The following is a 12,769-nucleotide window of genomic DNA, read 5'->3' as shown; positions in this document are numbered from 1 at the left end:
ACGCAGCCACCCCTCACAACAGATGGCGTGGTGGTGCGCGCCCTGAGTGTGGGGGATCCCTGGGCAGCAAGGCCGCCACCTGCATATTCATATAGCAGCGGCTTCGCTATCCGCTCTGCTCCGTCTCCGCTGTGCACCTGCCCCTCGACGCTCCTCTGCAGCCATCTCAAACTAGTTTATAAATAAATTAAATACTCCCAATATTTCACCACTTGCAACTAAAATCTCTTACGTACTAGGAGCGTTCAGCAAGTAATAATGTAGATTTTCATTTTCATCCAATTTCGGTTGGGAGAAAGGCGGAATTCGTTGTGGAACATCGTGAAATATTCCTGCTTCAGCTCCTACAGTTTCATGAAATTCCAATAGATGGCAGCACTATTCGTAGCCTTAAAAATGGCGTCTGTAACGAAGGTGTGTTAGAAGCAGAGAGCAGTCGTTGAGTTTCTTTTGGTGGAAAATCAGAGCATTGCAAATATTCATAGGTGCAGAATGTCTACGCAGATCTGGCAGTGAACAGAAGCACGGTGAGTCATTGGGTGACGTGTCTGTCATCCTCGCAACAAACTCGCGCACACCTGTCTCCGTGCCGGCCGGGGTGGCCGAGCGGTTCTAGGCACTACAGTCTGGAACCGCGAGACCGCTACGGTCGCAGGTTCGATTCCTGCCTCGGGCATGGATGTGTGTAGCATAGTTAGGTTTAAGTAGCTCTAATTTCTAGGGGACTGATGACCTCAGAAGTTAAGTCCCCTAGTGCTCAGAGCCATTTGAACCATTTTGAACCTGTCTCCACTCCCGCATGCCGGCTGGCTCCAGAAACTCCTGCAACACTGGAACGTGCGGACACTCCCATTCGAGGTGATCGATGGATCATAATCAAACTCGTCGTTGCCCAGTAGGGCGTCTCTGATGGTAGAGCTGACATGCTCGTCCGCCTGTTGGGGTTCCCAGAAGTGTGTGTCACCCTCAGAACACTAAATAAAGGATTTTAGCATGTTTGTCGCCACAAAAATGCAAACTAAATTGTCCTTCTCCATAACAATGCAAGGTTTCGCGCAAGTCAACGCACAAGAGAGGAACTCACAAATGTTGACTGAGCTGTTCTTCCTCATCCACACTATAGCCCCGGTCTTACATCTTCTGACTTCCATCTGTTTCGCCCAATGCAGGATGCACTCTGTTTGTAAGTAAGCTGTTCAGGTTTTTATGTTGGTAAAACTGCGTAGCGCTCTGTATCAAAAATCATTGGCTGTGCTGTGTGCAGTCTGTGGCTGGTTGGCATTGTTGGAATATTCGCTATTGTAGTGTTGAGCAGTTGGGTGTGAACAGCACGTAGCGTTGCGCAGTTGGAGGTGAGCTGCCAGCAGTGGTGGATGTGGGGAGAGAGATGGCAGAATTTTGAGAACGGACTATCTGGACGTGTTGTAGGGAAGCAGCCTACTCACGCTGCAGCAAATTCACATCAGTTTCCATTGTGTGTTAGTCAGTCTGCTAGCTCTGACGTCATAGATGTTGCGCAATACCTTAAAAATCAAGCAAATGACATAAAACTTTCCTAGTATGTCTGGAATAATGATAAACTAATGTGTGTTAAATATCAGCTTGATAACTTCAGCCGTTTCCTTTATTTGGACGTTTTTCTATAAAAATAACTGGCGGCACAGAAAAGAGCTAGAGACTGCAAAATTTGTATTTAGATTCAGCTTTCATAATGATTTAATAAAAATAGTACTTTGGATTTCACAAATTAAGATGTTAGTGTAAATTCATGATTTTGTGGTTTTCATCTCAAAACTAGAGGAAGCAAGATAGATTAAGTGAGCTTATAAATCATACTAGGATGTTTAGATTTTAATAGGTTGGAGGTCCGCTATGATGATGAAGCTGTAAAAAGTTTCTTTCAAATATCTATTAAATTATAGCAATAGCGGATCTCAGAAGGGACAGTTCAGAGCCCATCTGCTGCGTGCAGTGCAATTAAATTAATTCTCTCGCCTAAGTTATTAAAGTTAGCCACGTCAAAAATTTATTATCAATACTTCCCTGCGTGCTGAATGCACAGTTAAATTAGGAGCTTCATCGGCCTTCACCAAGAGAAGCTAAAATTTATTATGCAACTTGAAGTGGTGCGTTACTAGCACAGCGGCTAGTCGAGACAGCCGATTTGATCGAGCGTTTTCTCAGCGGTCCGCACCCCGGCTTTATATATAAGAGCACTGTGCGAGGAAGCCAAGGCCCCAGTTCTCTCCAGACGCTGAATGACACGCCATCTGTGTCGGGAATCGCGCCGCGCCAGTATCAGTGCTACTATCAGCCTCGGGTGCCGTTTTCTGTTACTCGAGATGCGCGTAACCAGTAAAGCGTTTCAAGTAAAGTGTTAATTCGGGAATGATTTTCATTATCTAGCCTCAGTGTGCGTATTGTCGTATTTTCACGTGCCGTCGTGGGACAGACATTCTACTACTAATATAGCGTGGCGTTTGATGAGATATTTCATCAAATTATGGCGAGCATTCATTTCAACAATTATTTCGGACATTTATAGTTGCATTGGCGCAATAGACTCTGAACTGTTCTGTTAGTTAGGTTGGAGGGATATTTGTGTGTATATTTGTGATTTTGAGAATATACTCAACTATTTTGGAAAGTCGTCTTTGATTAGAAATCCCGAACAACTTCCTGACTCTACAGAGCTACAAGCTGCAGCTATAATTGTAATCTCAAGGAAGTGGGCACTAGGAACTCTATTTACAGGCTTCAGGTTTTGTCAAATCGCTTTCTGGGGGTCTACAAAGTAAATAGAGAGCCAGTGTTGAGAACGGCGAAAGACAGCATAACAACATTCAAAAGCCAGAAACTTTCAACATAACAAACATTTTGTACTGCAATTATATATTTTCCCTTATCAACGCGCCGCCCCACATATGGTGCATCGGCCGGGAAACAACTAAGTGAAAGTGATTTTAACTATTCGGATTCGCGAGTGAAATGCGACGCGCAACTGAGTAATAGACAGTGAAAGTATTACGTGTGCATGTGAGCGACGCAATTGGATTAACAACGCATCTGGATTGACGGAGCTGGCACTGAGTCTAGCGGTGCAGCCGGCATCGCGAGAAGCCAGTTTCACCTTACCGCAGTCGTCCGCCGCAGCAGCCGGATACGAGCCTGTAGTTACGGGCCACGCAGACACTCATCAGCCGTCGGAGTGCCGTCTGCAGTTCAACGTGCCACGTCGCCTCAGTAATCCTGTTACGCCGCGCCGACAAAGTCGTGCAGAAGGAACTAAGTTAAGTGAAAGGCTGTTAAAAATTTTACTAACCTGCACTAAAAGACTGTCGGCGATGGAACCGCCAAAAGAAACTGAGTTTAAACTTAAATTAGAACCTATGTCTGTTGAGGGAAATGTAAATTCAGACCACGATTCGATTGTAAATATGCATGAAGGTAATGGTAAGGTGAAATATGAAGTATTGTCTCCTGACAGTAGTGTGGGAAGGTGCAATGATTCAGTGATAGAGACTCCTGTAGTAAAGCAGAAAATTGAAATTGTAAATTTATTTGATGATAGTTTCTCTGATGAATTAAAAATGAAACAGTCATCAGAGATAGTAGAATTTAAACAAAAGAAGTTAGACATGTCTGATCAATCAGGAGTTTCATTTAGTTTTGATGATTCTGGTATTGGAGCTAGTTTTTCGTCACCTGAGTGTGATAAAAAGCCAGCTAGTGAGCAACCCAAAGATGCTGGGGCTGTTGATTTAAATGTTATATTACAAGCAATAGCTGCCAGTAATGCTGAATTAAAGTCTGAAATAAGTGAACAGGTCAAAAGCAGTAATGCAGAAATGTCAGCCAGTAATGCTAGAATGACAGCTGAATTAAAATCTGATATAATTGAGGTAAATAACAGGATTGTGCCCAGTCAAACTAATTTTAATAAACGATTGGAGGTAATGGACGATACCTTCAAGGCTGGTTGCAATAAGTTGAAAGAGGATCTAGACAGTTTGAATTGTAAAACTGATTACAATCATGATGATATTAAGAAAAAGGTTGCTCAACAATTTTCTGAAATGTATAAAACAGTAAAATCCGAAGTTGCTGAGGTTCGCAAAGACTTCCAAATGGAGGATGCGAAGCTGGAGCACAAATTAACAGAAAAGATCGAGACGGAATCTGAACTGTGCTCAGATAGATTTAAAGATGTTAATATAAAGGTAAACATATGTCAAGCAGACGTTGATGCAATCAAAACTGATACTACTCATATTGTACAAAGAGTAGATAATGTGGAAATGAAAGTAGAAAATATTAATACTAACATGGCTAACCTTGAGAGTAAAGTAGCTTCAGTAACTTCTGGTAATGGTAGTATACAACAAGTTGTAGCTGCAAACGCCGCTTTTATCGGGTGTCGGCAGTTCTTGCGGTTCGATCCAGATAAGAATATCCACCCGCTAGATTTCTGGAACGATTTTGAAGATGTAATTCCACCAACTTGGTCTGAACGAGAGAAAATCTCATTTATTAGAAGCCATTTAGCAGGTGACGCCATGCGTTGGTCAGCTGACGTAATGTTAAAGTGTAAAACATTAGCGGAGTTCAAAACTGCTTTCATTAATGAGTATTGGTCTAGCAATAAGCAAAATGAAGTGTTGAGAGAATTTTGGAGTGGAAAACGCTTCAATGCAGGCAAGGAATCAATTAAAGAGTTTGCTAGGTCATGGATCTCACGTTTGTCACATTTGGCGGAAAAGCTAAAACCGGAAATGATTATATTGGGTCTTGAAGCCAAACTGCCATGGTATTGGCAAACTAGAATTATATCTGCCCCTAGAGACAATCTTGATCGTTTCATTGAATATCTGGAACGTGTAGAACGTGTTGCTGCCAATGAGGAGCAAGCACGTAATAACAGGAATGCCAATAACAATAATAATAATTTTAGGAACGAGCAAAATGGCAATGTAAACATCAGAACAGTAGGGGTTCGCCATCCTAAGAGAGGTAGGAGTTGGGGAAATAATTATCAGAACCAACAATGGCGTCCAAATGACAGTAATTTTGTTCCAAACAGAAATATGCATGTAAACAACAGTACGGAAAGTAATGCTGTGCCAGTCAACTATAATGAAAATAAAGGAAACAGTAGTAGGCCGAGGCAGGAAAACTAGTTCCCGTCTATGAGGACACTGGCGCTCACCAGGCGGTTACTTTTCCTCAGCCAGTAGTTAAGGGAATTGGTAAGGCAGATCAAAATACTCAAACTGACTATGTGGATGAAGAGGCGGTAGCACCTAAGGATACAACAGAAATATTAGATCACTCACAGTATTTGATAGATACCGTGTTAGAAACGCTTTCTAAGTGGGAAGAGAAAGAGAAGGCGCAGCAGTGTAATGATAGGGAAGAGCTACAAAATATTGAATTGTCAGGTGACGAAGCAGAAGAAATTCATGCTTATATTTACGATGAAGATGATGTGCTCTTATCTAAAGTGCCTGTGCAGGATGTTGATAATGTATTAATAGATTTAGGACAGGAGATAAGTGAGAATGTAGAGGGTAGGCTGTTGAGGGTCGATGAACCCAGTAGCTGTGACCAGTTGTCACTTGAGAGGGAAACCGACGAAGATAGTAAAAGTGGTTTAGCTGTAACTAGTGTTATGCCCGGTCTGGAGGCGCAGAATCGCTCAGACTACAGTAATTTGGGTCATGTTCAGCAAACTAAATGTAATGAAGTCGTGCGGTGTTTCGATTTAAAATTAATAGACCGACTGGAAGAGGCAGCTGAAAATGTAATGCAGGAAACCCCTACACACTGTGACCTAAATGTAATGAAGACAGATGTTGATCACTTTAGTTGGCGACAAATCCAAAAGGAATTATTAGATGAATTTGAGGAACCACCTGTACAACCTAGAATAAGCCACCCTATAATAATAGTGAATATGTTGGGTATCAACGTACGTTGTCTCTTAGACAGTGGAAGTGAGGTGAGTGCAATATCTCAGTCCTTCTTTGATGCATTACCTGGTAAGGACAAGCTTACAGTAATGAGGGTATCAGGACTGAGAATAATTGGTGCTACTGGCAAGGTGTCAAAAACGGTAAAGCAAGAAGCTTTACTGCCCTTTAACATTAATGGTAATTTAATTGATCATCCATGTTTAATTGTAAACAATCTCAGTATTGAGGTTTTAATTGGCATAGATTTCTTGTCAAAATATCAGAGTGTTGTTGACTTCGAAAGAAGCCAGTTAAAAATGGTCTTGCCAATAACCGGAGTAATTATAGTCCCTTTTAGTGATAAATATGTAGTAACTGATGATGAAACTTGGGAGCTGCCTATACGAGTTCTGAAAAATAGGAGGTATTGGGACGAAGGTGTTAATCTTAGTACAAGTAAGCTAAACACAGAAGAAGAAGAAGCAATTATTTTAGACAAGATAGAAGCTAAACTGCAGGAAATCGATAAGATTTCAGACGATCTAAAGGAAGAACTGAGACAGGTTCTAAAAAGGCATCATAAAGTATTTTCAGATCGACGTGGCGTGTTCATAGGCAGCCAATGAAGGCTGTAGGGAGGAGGTTGTTCTGTAACCTCTACACAGTGTGGCAGCTGTGCAGTCCCAGCTGTGTGAGATCTTCTTTCCCTTTCAGGTCTCACTCATTCTTCATCTTTCCTGTCCACAAAAATTTCGGCTCTTTCTTTTTCAAAAACAAAATTTTCTGTCATGGCTATCGAGCCATGAGTTATGTAACTATTCTATCCACCGATTAGTGACGAAAAATACCTGATGTGACAAACCTAATAGTGACAAACAACAGAGAAGTATGACGTAAATAAGATAAAATGTGTTTGAGTAAAAATTATGTATAGAACCCTGGTAAAATAATAAGTACAAAGTGTTGTTTTATTGGAAATGGTCCCACAATAATATTTTAAAAAGATATATGAATTCGTGTACGACTAGGATCTGAAGTGGTAGTGAAATCTAGTGTATGCATTAGAGCCAACTAAGAAATAATAAGGAAGAGATTGCTTAGTGTTATAAGAAAAATATGTAGATAAGTTGTAAAAATAAACTCACCTGGTGTAGCAAGGAAAGGCAGTGTAGGAGAATTGAGCAGTGTTTGTGGTTGAGACGTGAAGGACACGTCCTTGAAGTATTTATAAGGTTGGAGCTGGCCGTTATTTTAGTGTAGTGTGTGACAGGATACACCTACACATATTGAGGTTATAAGTTGGAGGCGTGAATGCGACCATAGGTACCCTTATGTTAAATGAGACAGAGTAGCTCATGGTGTCCTATAGGTTTAAGGAAATTAGCATTACGCTCGTCCATAATTATTTGATGCATTTTAGTGGTAGGTCTGAGAGAGACTACCTGTGGTTTCAGCGTCCAATTGAGTGGAAATGGATTGCCACGTGAGCAAACTGATCAGCTGCAGTACACTAAAAATATGAAATGAATGTGCTATCCTATGCTTTAAATGTTAATGAGTGAGTGTCAAATAAGTACATACACTAGCAATATAATTGAAAAACATAATGACAGACGTAAAACATTATTTTAGCTCAGCATAAATACACTTCACAGTAAGTAAGTACCTAATTTCAGATGTGGAATTGACAACAGCAGAGGACCAATAAGTGAATTTAGTAATCAACTAAACGTAGTGTGTTTTGAACACTCGCAACTGTACTATTACCAAAAGTTACTCACATGTATAAAGAAGCTGAGGAACAACTACTAATCAAATATACTCATACTATCTCTAACAATAAGGTAATCAAAGATGAGTCAGCTAAGTGAATAAAAGACAAATGTATCAGGAATATACCGAGCATTGGTTCAGTGTTCCGGCCCAGAAGTAATAAATTGACGTTAAATCTGATTTATGATTATATGCCTTGAGCATAAATTTTCTCTAGTACATGACCAAAGGCGTTTTGAGCCATTTATTTACCGATTTTATGACAATTAAGTAACCGCGAAAGTAATACTGAAAAAGTTCTGTTAACTTTGTTCCGGCAAAATATTGAAAGCTAAAATATATATATCCCCATTTCATTGTGACCCACCCTTAGATATTAAGTGAACAGAGTCTGAGGCACTCTTTTTGTTTGTTCTACAGGACAAACCAGATAATGGCAGCCTGGTAGCTGTGTGAAAGCGTGGAGTGACTTGGACACAACTCACAGTGACCCCTCCCCTTTCCCCATGTAATTTAGAGAGAACGTGAAGGACGCACACCATAGCAACTTCCCCTCCTCTACCCTTGTGAATGGAAGTGTAGGACGCCAGCCAAAGCGGCTACAACCACGTGTGTAAAAATTTAGTTGTGAACTTTTCTTTCAGGTTTATAAAAGACTGATAAGGAATAATCATCTGTTTATGTATCATGTTATCTTCCTTGAATTTGTGTGTGTAAAAATGTATTTGATGTATTTAATGTAACTAAGATTTTCACAGTTTTTCAATTTCTATGTGTTTGTTAGTCTAAGGCAATATGTATGCCAAAAATATTTCATTGACTTTGCTTAAAATTTGAGTAATGACATTTCTAAAGAGGCAGTGAAAATGCCCGCAATTTAAATGATTAATGTAGGAAATCAGTTTCTTTTAATATTTATATATGTTTATAATTCAATTTTGATTTTTCATAGGGAGTTTAAATTGTACTCTTGCTTCCCTTTTTGTAATTAAATTTTTTTTTCTTCATTCATTAACATTCATAAACAAAAAAATTTAAGTAGAGGGTGATGTAGGGAAGCAGCCTACTCACGCTGCAGCAAATTCACATCAGTTTCCATTGTGTGTTAGTCAGTCTGCTAGCTCTGACGTCATAGATGTTGCGCAATACCTTAAAAATCAAGCAAATGACATAAAACTTTCCTAGTATGTCTGGAATAATGATAAACTAATGTGTGTTAAATATCAGCTTGATAACTTCAGCCGTTTCCTTTATTTGGACGTTTTTCTATAAAAATAATTGGCGGCACAGAAAAGAGCTAGAGACTGCAAAATTTGTATTTAGATTCAGCTTTCATAATGATTTAATAAAAATAGTACTTTGGATTTCACAAATTAAGATGTTAGTGTAAATTCATGATTTTGTGGTTTTCATCTCAAAACTAGGGGAAGCAAGATAGATTAAGTGAGCTTATAAATCATACTAGGATGTTTAGATTTTAATAGGTTGGAGGTCCGCTATGATGATGAAGCTGTAAAAAGTTTCTTTCAAATATCTATTAAATTATAGCAATAGCGGATCTCAGAAGGGACAGTTCAGAGCCCATCTGCTGCGTGCAGTGCAATTAAATTAATTCTCTCGCCTAAGTTATTAAAGTTAGCCACGTCAAAAATTTATTATCAATACTTCCCTGCGTGCTGAATGCACAGTTAAATTAGGAGCTTCATCGGCCTTCACCAAGAGAAGCTAAAATTTATTATGCAACTTGAAGTGGTGCGTTACTAGCACAGCGGCTAGTCGAGACAGCCGATTTGATCGAGCGTTTTCTCAGCGGTCCGCACCCCGGCTTTATATATAAGAGCACTGTGCGAGGAAGCCAAGGCCCCAGTTCTCTCCAGACGCTGAATGACACGCCATCTGTGTCGGGAATCGCGCCGCGCCAGTATCAGTGCTACTATCAGCCTCGGGTGCCGTTTTCTGTTACTCGAGATGCGCGTAACCAGTAAAGCGTTTCAAGTAAAGTGTTAATTCGGGAATGATTTTCATTATCTAGCCTCAGTGTGCGTATTGTCGTATTTTCACGTGCCGTCGTGGGACAGACATTCTACTACTAATATAGCGTGGCGTTTGATGAGATATTTCATCAAATTATGGCGAGCATTCATTTCAACAATTATTTCGGACATTTATAGTTGCATTGGCGCAATAGACTCTGAACTGTTCTGTTAGTTAGGTTGGAGGGATATTTGTGTGTATATTTGTGATTTTGAGAATATACTCAACTATTTTGGAAAGTCGTCTTTGATTAGAAATCCCGAACAACTTCCTGACTCTACAGAGCTACAAGCTGCAGCTATAATTGTAATCTCAAGGAAGTGGGTACTAGGAACTCTATTTACAGGCTTCAGGTTTTGTCAAATCGCTTTCTGGGGGCCTACAAAGTAAATAGAGAGCCAGTGTTGAGAACGGCGAAAGACAGCATAACAACATTCAAAAGCCAGAAACTTTCAACATAACAAACATTTTGTACTGCAATTATATATTTTCCCTTATCAACGCGCCGCCCCACAGTGTGTCCATCAGAAATAGTAAGTTTGTAATATTGGATATCATGAACTGATTATAATGACTTTTGAACATTATTAAGGTAAATACATTGTTTGTTCTCTATCAAAATCTTTCATTTGCTAACTATACCTATCAGTAGTTTGTGCCTTTAGTAGTTAGAATCTTTTATTCAACTGGCAGTATTGACGCACACTGTATTGCAGTAGTTTGAGTAACGAAAATTTTTGTGAGGTAAGTGATTCATGAAAGGTAAACGTTATTGTTAGTCAGGGCCATTCTTTTGTAGGGATTATTGAAAGTCAGATTGCGTTGCGCTAAAAAAAGTATTGTGTGTCAGTTTAGAGATGATCAGAATAAGTAAAGAGAGAAATGTCTGAGAACGTTCAGTTTTGCTCAGCTGTTTGAAAGTCAAATAACGTAAGGGGTTTACCAGCACAGTCATTTATAATTTTTCTAAGGGGAGGTTTATATGTCTACCCTTATCCGAGGATACCTCACTGGAATCTTCTGATTTTTTCTTGTAGTTTGTATAATTAGTGTAGCTATTGTTTATTGCTAGAGCGTAATTGTAGAGATAATTTCCTTTATAGTTGTAGTTTTTCATTGTTGTACAGTAAAACAGTTGTGGCATGCATGTAGATTTGCACCAAGTATTTCGCAGCTGCGATTGCCATTAACTAGATATTATTTTCAGCGCTATATTAATGTGTTTTCTTATTTTTGCTGTTCAAATTGTGCTTTTCTTGTTATCGTGTGAAATACGTGATAATTATGGCATGTGAAAAACGTAACACTAGTCTCCAAAGTAAACTGAGAAATGACAGTGAGGACGAGCGTAGCTTATCAGCACCACCGTCTAATGAATTAACAGACATTCAATGTAGTAATTTGGTAATTGTGCATAGGGAAATGGAGCGGGTGGCAAATAATGGTGTAGACAGTGAAACAATTAGTAACAGGGAAGCATTATCGATCGATCGGTCGGCAACAGCCCGCCTCAGGATTCCGAAATGACAGGACGCAATCTTTCAAATACTGTAGATTCAGGTTTTGCGTCCCTACCGTTTTCTCAAATAAGACACATTTTCTGCTTTCCAAAATGCGAATATTGCCGGTTCAAATACACTGCCGAATAGCACTGAGGAACATGTTTCAGGCACCAGTGCATTGTTGTTACAATTAATGCAACAAATGGAACAAAATCTTCAAAAGTTAGACACAATGAAACAACACCACAGACTGCACATAGCACAGCCAGTGATTTTCATACAGAGCGCTACGTGGTGTTACCAACATAAAAACCTAAACAGCCTACTTACACGTTGAAACCAGTACGTGGATGGTGGATGGTGGGTAGGTTAGTGATGCAGCAAGACGTTGACTCCCGACGTCGACCAGCAGAGAGGTGCGATGCGAGCATACAGGCACTCCCAGTAAGGCGGCGTAAGGGCGTTCCATTGAATGGAGATTATGTTAAAAAATTGGGTTTTGTAGCCAGAAGAGCGCAGATTAAATTGATGTATCAGAATCCCGAATAAAACCAATGTGCTTTCAGAAACAAAAATGTGTGCCATAACTCATTGGATGCTCTCGTAACTCCGAAGTAAGGAAGTAGTGTAATATTAAACTAAATACCTGTTGCACAGTTTATAGCTGTAGGACAGAACGACCAGTCGCGTCTTTACGACCACCTCCTAGATGAGAAGTTCAGCGTCAAGAATTTGGCGCCTGCCACATATGCTGCGAAGGAGCTTCACTGTTGTAGATAAAGAAAAAGCCATATCTAACTTGTAAAAAGTAATGATCATCAGTTTTTGTGTAGACTTAAATTACTTTTGTGTTACTTGGTGGAAATATTAGGGCTGGAACTACCATATATTTATCTCTGAGTTACATATCAACGTCTAAAGCTTTTAGAGGTTAGGTTACACGATACAGCAAAGCAACTCTTCATAGAAATACGTTAATGGGCAATCAAATTCGAGTTTACAACAGAAATTTATTGAACCTAAGTGTTATTAGAACTCCGACAACACAATGTCGTCAGTGACGAAACATAAGTCAGGTAACATCAAGCCTAATACTTCTGAGAGGGACGGTAGCGGAGTCTCTCTGCACATCGAGATTTTCATAAGTCGCTTACACTAGGTAAAAGCTTGTTACATGTTTTATCATAATTAGGACGACTGAAAATAATTCTGGCAAAGTGTGTAGTGTTAAATTACGATGTATGCAACACAAGACAGGCTCACACAGTCTTACCTACGAAGAAATAAAAAGAGCTGTGATCAAGCAACGATGTGTTTTGTAAGGCTGGTCACCAGCTTCGTGGCAGTGATTCTGTTGTAGGTGTTACACACACCTTACTAAGCGGATGACTTTTCCGGTGTCTAAAATTTCTTCGGAATTATACGCATACAGGCACTGGACTGCCAGTAACAAATAGATTTCTACGGAAGTAGTAACCTGCAACCATTAAACCAACCTGGCAAGAGTCT

This window comes from Schistocerca nitens, chromosome 1, assembly GCF_023898315.1.
Source record: "Schistocerca nitens isolate TAMUIC-IGC-003100 chromosome 1, iqSchNite1.1, whole genome shotgun sequence".
Taxonomy (NCBI): domain Eukaryota; kingdom Metazoa; phylum Arthropoda; class Insecta; order Orthoptera; family Acrididae; genus Schistocerca; species Schistocerca nitens.
This window is presented reverse-complemented; position numbering follows the sequence as displayed.